This window comes from Eptatretus burgeri, chromosome 4 (genome assembly GCF_056783735.1).
Source record: "Eptatretus burgeri isolate ZD-2024b chromosome 4, Ebu_testis_v1, whole genome shotgun sequence".
NCBI classification, from domain to species: Eukaryota; Metazoa; Chordata; class Myxini; order Myxiniformes; family Myxinidae; genus Eptatretus; species Eptatretus burgeri.
Genome location: NC_140964.1, coordinates 134,878,697 through 134,886,760, shown reverse-complemented (window position 1 = coordinate 134,886,760; position 8,064 = coordinate 134,878,697). Strand labels below are relative to the sequence as shown.

The following is an 8,064-nucleotide window of genomic DNA, read 5'->3' as shown; positions in this document are numbered from 1 at the left end:
AATAGGTGTACCAGATCCCTGTGTCGTAAGAGGCGACCAGGGTTGCGTCAGGAAGGGCATCCGGTGTAAAACATGTGCCAAATCACTATGCGGATCATATGGATGATCCGCTGTGGCGACCCCTAACGGGAGCAGCCAAAAGAAGAAGAAGAAGAAGATATTAGTCAGGTCAATATATGGAAAATACCCCCTCAACCCCTAAAAAATTGCTACCAAAAGGTTTCTCAACAGATTCTGGTAGGTTTTAGTGTACTTTATAACATACTAAAAGTTTACCAAAGTATGACCCCCGGAAAAGTGTTTTTTTTCAAGATGGCTGCCAAAACCTTATAATGATCATAACTCTATCAACTCAAATTTGATGATCTTGGTGTCTATTCCTAGGTTTTTGGGGGCAAAGAACACATTGAGATCATGAAAAATGATGTTGGCCTTCTACGTAACATCAAAATCCAATATGGCATCAAAAATGAACACATTGTAACCATTTTTATATTACATAGCGTAAGTTAAGATTTTTTGCTGCAGTGGCTTTCCATATTTTCAGTGCTGCCATCAGTTGAGAAACCTTTTGTACCAATGTTTTGGGGGTTGAGGGGCCATCTTCTTGTTGACAAGTGCCTGCATAGCCAGCTTATAACGGAAATGGCCAAAGACAATCCCGAGATTCAGACACTGCTGGATCAAGCCGAGGAATTGTACTCCTCCCTTCTTAGCGGAGAGACGACGCTAGGAGATGCTGCTTGTTCTGAGGTTTTGATCCAACTCGAGACGGTAACGGAGAAGAAGAAATCTGAACTTGCTCAGACCTCAAAGACTAGACAGTTGTGGGATAATTATCAGCGTATGGTTGGCATGGCGAGAATGTTGATCAAGGCGGATCGTCCTGGGTCTTGGTTGATGCATTTACAGGCAGTGTCCAATTGCCTAACTGTCTTTGCTGCAGCTGGGCACTTCAATTACCTGCAGCAATTGAGCAACCTGGAGGAAAAGCACCCAGACGTTTATCGAAAGTTCCTTGATGGTTTTCACGTTGTTCGTAGGAGCAATCAGTGCTGGGCAGGGCTTAGTAGTGATCTTGTCATTGAACAAACGTTGATGAGGTCTCTAAACAGCACTGGTGGTCTAACTCGTGGCAGTGGGATGACTGAGGACATGCAAAACCTTTGGACCTTATCTGCACCTGTAACATCCGAGTACAACAGTGCGATGCAGGATTTCACAGACCTGACCTATACTACAAGTCCGCAACACAAAGACTCAACTGAGGCACGCATCAAAAGAGATTCATCTGATCTCGAGAAAATTCGGATAAAGCTTGCAGCCTGCTCACCCTTCACATCTGATTCTACTCTGAGAATCATTGTCAACGGGATAGTGGCTGGGCCAGATGTGAATGTACATGCCTTTGAATCGGTTGGGAACAAGATCATTGAAGATACAATTGGAAAGTCAGCATTTACTTACAAATTCAAGCGGAAAGACAGAGCCCAAACCCTTTGGAATATCTCTGCTGTGAAGATTGCTCCTGATCGTACCATTGATCCTGCCCTTCTGTTCCAGCGTTTCCTTGTGGTGTCAAGGTCAGGATATCTTTCCCATGAAGATGTTTTGACGTATGAACTAAGCCCCTACCTCCAGCCCTCTTTGAGGTCAGGAACATTCTTCGAAAAGCAGGCAATTCGAGACCATGCTGCGGACTTATCAAGTGAGGCTGTGATGAACTCTGTTCCTAAAACAGATTGTTACGTGCTCGATGGTGGCTCTTTGCTCCATCGTTTACCGTGGAAGAAAGGCGACTCATATAATGCAATAGCTGAGTCTTATGCAGACTTCACTGTGAGACATTACGGACCAGCGACAGTGGTGTTCGATGGCTATGGTGAAGGTCCCTCCATAAAAGACAACACACATCAGAGACTAGGACAAAACCTGCACCCTATTGTTAGTTTCACTACAGAAACAGAGTTTTCAGGCAAAAAGGAGGACTTTTTGTCTCGTGACAAAAACAAGGCAGACATGATTGCTCTCATCAGCACAGCACTAACTAAAATGGGATGCCATGTAATTCAGTCACCAGGGGATGCCGACGTTGATATCGTTAAGGCAACTGTTGAACGATCCCGTCATTGCACCCAACGTTGGTCGGTGAGGATACAGATTTGCTGATCTTGCTCCTTCATTACTCGAGAACAGACAATGAGATCATCTACTTCCGTTCTGACGCAAACATGCAGTCAAAAGAACACAAAGTGTGCAACATTAACCTGTTGAAAGACACTTTAGGAGACGATGTGTGCAATGAGTTGCTCTTTGTACATACCGACACAGGCTGTGATTCAACTTCAAGGATTTTTGGCATCGGAAAAAAGTCAGCCTTCCGAAAATTAGTGAAATCTGATCCTGTCATGAAGTCCTGTGCTAGTGCATTCATCCTTCAAAACAAATCTCAAGAGGACATATCAGATCTTGGAAAAGACCTGATGGTTGATCTCTTTGGTGGCAAGTCTAATGATATCACGCTATCATCACTGCGCCATATCATTTTCACCAAGAAAGTGGCAACTGCTCAAGCATTTGTCACTCCTGAACGGCTTCCACCAACATCACCTGCAACAAGATTCCAGAGCCAACGTGTGTACTTTCAAATTATGGTATGGATGGGGATGGCAAATGAAATGAACCCAACTGAATGGGGATGGAAACAGGAAAATGATCAGTTAATTCCAATTATGACCCAAAACAATGCTGCGCCTCACGAACTCTTGAAAATTATCCATTGCAACTGTTCGAGGGGGTGCAAATCCTCTCGATGCAGCTGCAGACGCTATGGACTCCCCTGCACTGCTGCATGTGGCCCTTGCCAAACTGAAAACTGTGACAATCCAAACAACACTCAAGAGGTCGATACTGAGGAGGAGGATGACACTCAAAACTGAACGCTCTGAAACTTATTCTATGGACAAAGGTTGGATTTTTGTGTTGCATAATAGGCCAACATCATTTTTTATGATCTCAATGTGTTCTTTGCCCCCAAAAACCGAGGGAAAGACACCAAGATCATCAAATTTGAGTTGATAGTTACAGAGTTATGATCATTAAAAGGACGCCATCTTGAAAAAAACCCTTTTCCGGGGGTCATACTTTGGTAAACTTTTAGTATGTTATAAAGTCCACTAAAACCTACCAGAATCAGTTGAGAAACCTTTTGTTATGTAGCAATTTTTTGGGGGTTAAACTGTATATTGACCTGACTATATGGTTTTTGGCCCCATCTGTCAATGGTGAAGAATCACTTCAAAAAAAAAAAATATTTTTTTTTTTCTCAGATCCAGATCTGGATCCGGATTCAAATCTTCAACAAAATATCATCGATTTGTCCATCACTCACCCAACCTGCCCAGCAAGATTTTTTTTTTTTTTTTTTTTTCCGAATCTGTCTTACTTTTTGAGATATCGTGTTCATAGAGAAACATATAAGGTTTCATGTTTCATATACATATAGTTTCATATTTCAAACATATAGAAACATGTTTCACAGGCAGGGTGATTCATCAATGTGTGTGCTGTCCCTCGGATGGACCTTAAGCCGGGTGTCCCGTCTGCTTGCATTAGTTGGTGGACGTTAAAGATCCCACGGTGTCCTTCACAAAGAGTCGGTCAGGCCTTCCCAGCCGGTTCGTGAAAGATTTGGGTCAATAATCTTCCCTGGCCGACTCCACAAAACGTGGCAACCTATTCCAACCATTGAATAATAACAAGATGACGATGATGCTGATCTTCATGGTACGGCATCTTTCAGTGACGATGGATCGAAATTGAATGATGGAACTTTTGTTGTTCTGGAGTTTCACAGTCGTTGCATGTTTCGATCTCGATTCTGCACCTAACCACAACAGGTGGAGGCAGTTTATCCATCCACTACGACTTGGGTCCGCACTTTAATAGCTTTATGGTGGACCGTAAGCTTCTTTTTTTTGAGGATCATCCCTGTCTTTCACACCTCATCGTAAGTCTCACCTCACCCGATTGAGGCTCTCAAAATCTGTATTCCAACAAATAGTTGAGGGGTTCTCGGGGTTTGGTTAACACATGACGTCCATTGTTCTTGATTACCATCTTATGAAGGTGTTCAACTGTGTTAATTTTGTGAGGTCAGAGGTAGAATAGGAGGCGGATAAGACGAGTTGAACGTCCTGTTGACGCAATCTCCAGGAAGGCAAACCGGCAACTGGGATTTGTTTGCCATGACACCAGAGAGCTCCCCAAGTCCTTCATGAAAGTTGCCTATGAATCTAACACTAGAAAGCCCCCCCCCCACCCCAAGTCCTTCATGGAAACCAGAACCGCCCCCCAGTCCGTCATGGAAACTGCCTACAAATCCTGTGTCGTGCCGTGTTTCTGCTGGAGTAATATTTCTGACTTATCAATGTATACAAATCCCTTATAAACTGTCAATTGATCGGAAAAACAAAACCAACCAATCTGTAGTGAACGTGCAACCGGCATTTTCATTGTCGCCATTTTTGTCTGAATCGCTCCCGTTGGGCTCGAAGCGACAAGGCTCCATAATTCCCCCGGAAGCGTTCCCATCACCAATTTTGTCTTCAAAATCTCTGTTCAGTTTCAACACATTAAGAACCTTTTAGAGTTGCTATTGACGGTGGAATCACTATCGGAATCCATCCATCCATTGGGACCATACTCTGTGCAGAGCGTTGGGGCTATTGGGCACAATCCTGGATTGGTCGCCACTCCGACACAGGATACCAGCAAGCTGGCACTCATTTTGCCAACCTCAGATGGATGACAGGCAGAGTCAACCCCACCTGGTATTTAAACTCAGGATCCCAGGATCCCAAGCCCAAACTTTGCATGCATACAAAGAGAACTCCAAGGAAGTGCAAGAGTGAAAACTGGGTGTTTGGGGGTTTTTTGTTGAAAAACACCCCTTTTGAGGATGATTAATGACCTTACTTAATTGTATCCTTTATCAAGGCGGCGTTTTGCTTGGTCACCTCACTGCCCCCTTGCTGGGGTCGTAATTCACCATTTTTTGGTCTGCTCAACAATGCCTCGACTTGGAACTTGGAAAAACGATTTCATAACGACGGTTTTTTTTCCACTTTCCTCACTCGTATCATCGAATGACTCGTCGTCATACCTACGAATCGCTGAGTACATTGCAATGCTTATAAACGCCCAGAGACACCAACGTTCGTGGCTTTATTTAATTTCCGCACATGCCATAACCTCAAGAATCTCTTAATTTCTGCCGAATTTCAAATTTTTAACTTCTTTATTGACTTCAGTCATAGTAATCCAAGCTCAAAATCTACTGTTTCTCTATGTAAGCAACCACTTGGATTAAGCTGGGTTCAAGGTGTGAGGTCACTGATCGAAAATTGACAGTTTAGGGCTTTATTGGCACTTTGTGATTGGCAAAAAATATTTAATTTCCCCCCCCCCCACCTTCAAATTAGACCGTGATAGTAATGATTTTTTTCTTCAGCGGTTTTCAGGGAAAAAAAATACAATTTGTGTTTGTGTTCCACTTTTTAGTAAAAAATTTCAGTTTATTAAACTCTTTTGATTTGGCACCACTGGTGGACTCTGCCCTGGTAAAGGAACACTTGAAACGGCATACCTGTGCAATCTCGGTGACAGGTGTTTTATGTCAGTGCTAGCATTCAGATGATTACTCAGCTCAATCACACCTGACTGTGTACATAGCGTGCCGCGACCCACGCGGGGGAGCACATTCCTCTCCCGAGCAGGTCGAGGACCAGTCCGGAGCCAGTTTACACTGTACAGTACCATGAGGTCATAACAAGGGGCAAGAAGACGAAGACCATCCAGAACCATCAGAACTCACGACTTAAACAGCACAGGATACTATCGAGGAAATAAAACAAACAATGTTAACAATTCAAACATGCTTCGTGTACACAACACAAGGATCCACCACAGAGTCCGCAACAACCATTCAAAATCAATGTTTTGTAAACTTAGCTCGTTTACACACAAGTAACATTTCGTTTGTTCATTGTTATCAAAATGAGGCTTTTATATTTTTATTTATTTATATTTATATATACACAAGTCGAGGCTCATGGAGATGTTTCTCGATGTTGATGATTAATTTCGAGTTGACTATTTTGCAAATCATGTACCGAGAGCTTTTCGTGCATCGTTTTAAAAAGTTTAAAACAAAATAAACACTTTCTTGTTCCTTTATTTGAACAAACGATGAATAATGGATGCCTTTTTTGAAAAGTTGTGCCAAACGTCACAACAAGCTTCGAAGCCCTGAACCAACCAATCAATCCGGTTTCTCTTTGTTGAAACTCGCATGATATGAACGCACTGCACAAAACTGTTTGATTTAAAAAAAATAATAATAATTGATTCTTTTTTAAAAAAATGTTATTGCTCTTTTTTTATTTTTTCAAAGCGTGATTCACCCCACTCGAGTTATTCATCAACTCTTCTCCTCTTTTAGAAACTTTGCCCCTTGGGAATAAAACAATTAAATAAATACAGAAAAACCTGCATTTCAGAGCAGCTTGCCAGATACATTGTGCTCGAGTGACTTACGTTTCCATGACGATCCAACTAACATGGTTCAGCCCCCTGGGATGTTTGCCAGGATTCCATGGGGGGGGGGCTTTGAGTCGGAGTGTTCGATGCTTGGAGATGATGAGCACACATTGACCTTACGATGGACCGTGACTCGTTTGGGCCAGAAAAAGGTGAAAGGTCGGGGTTCGATTCCTACATGGTTGTGTGTGGACTGTGGAACATGAATTTGGAGGATGATTCTGGCAGTGATGCCCAAAATGAGATTCCCTTTCATGTGGTCACCACCTTCTTCTTTCAGACGCAGTCCTGCTCAAGGTTACAGGACAGCCTCACTGGCTGAGGGCATGGCTGTGCTGCTGATGCAGTGCAGTGACGCACCGACTGTCCACCTGTGAGACACCAGGACGAGAGTTTGCAGCTTGGCAGAGATTCGAACCCAGGGTGGATGTCGAGGCGAAGTTTTTGTCACCAACCTCCCGCATCCTGATTAAATGGGTTCTTGGTGGGACCGCGAGGGAGTGGTTCATCAAAGTGAGACGCAGATGTGGGAGACAGTTTTGGTCGTTGGGCCCCAATGAGGGACGTGCTGAAATGCACATTTGGTGAGGGGGGGGGTGGAGGTGGAAGTGGTTCACTTCATTGTCCTCATCCTGGTTATTTGAGCAGAGGGGTCTCGGGGGGAATTTGCCGGGAGAAGTAGGCCGAGGATTTGGAAAGGCTGTTTGTTTTAAACCAACGACAGATGCGCAAACTCCATCCCGATGTGGTTCCACTGAGCTGCTATCTATCAGCAAACTGCCATGAGTGGTGTTTAGTTCACCGGATCAGTTCCTTTGTTCGTTGTGGTTTCACATTTGTGGTTGAATAGATTCCTTGTTTTGAAGCGCAATTTGCATCTGTTTGGATTGAAGATTGGTTTATGAACGCCTCACCAAACCATCACCAATCTCCTCGTTTCTGCATCATCGGCAGCCAATGGAGCATATCTCAGATTTAAAAAATATATATTTTGTGTACCTTGTCGAGGCTCGTGTGAGAGGTAACACACAGCAAGGGGGCATGAGACGAGAGGGGAGGGAGTGGGAAGGACAAAACGGTGGGGAACAGAGACTTTAGGAGATCTGTGGAAGGGAGAGGGATGGGGCGGGCAACACGGGGAATGCAAGGTGGACATTACAGGGACTTTCAGGAAGGGAGGCAGGGAATTTGAAGGAGATGGGCTTGGGGTGGATTCGTGGGGGTAGAAAAGATTGAGGATTTGGATGGGGGAAGATAAGAGGTCGTGGTGAACAGCTGTTTTGAAGGCCTGGAGGGAAGAATGGGATTGAATAGAGTGAGGGAGTTTATTCCAAATGTGGGGAAAAAGAGGAATGAAAGAGTGAAGGTGAGCAGTGATTCGTGATTTTGGTAGTTTTACCAGAAGGGGGTTGTTGGGGGACCTTGAGCGCCCTGCGGAAATGTGGTGGTGACACATCGCAGACA

At 44.0% G+C, this 8,064-nt stretch overlaps 1 long non-coding RNA gene across 2 annotated transcripts in view; it reads right to left on the bottom strand.

Annotated features, from left to right (window-relative positions):
- The window catches only part of LOC147029174 (uncharacterized), a 76,404-nt gene that overhangs the window by 49,395 nt on the left and 18,945 nt on the right, over positions 1-8,064 (bottom strand). The gene's annotated exons all lie outside the window — the stretch shown is intronic.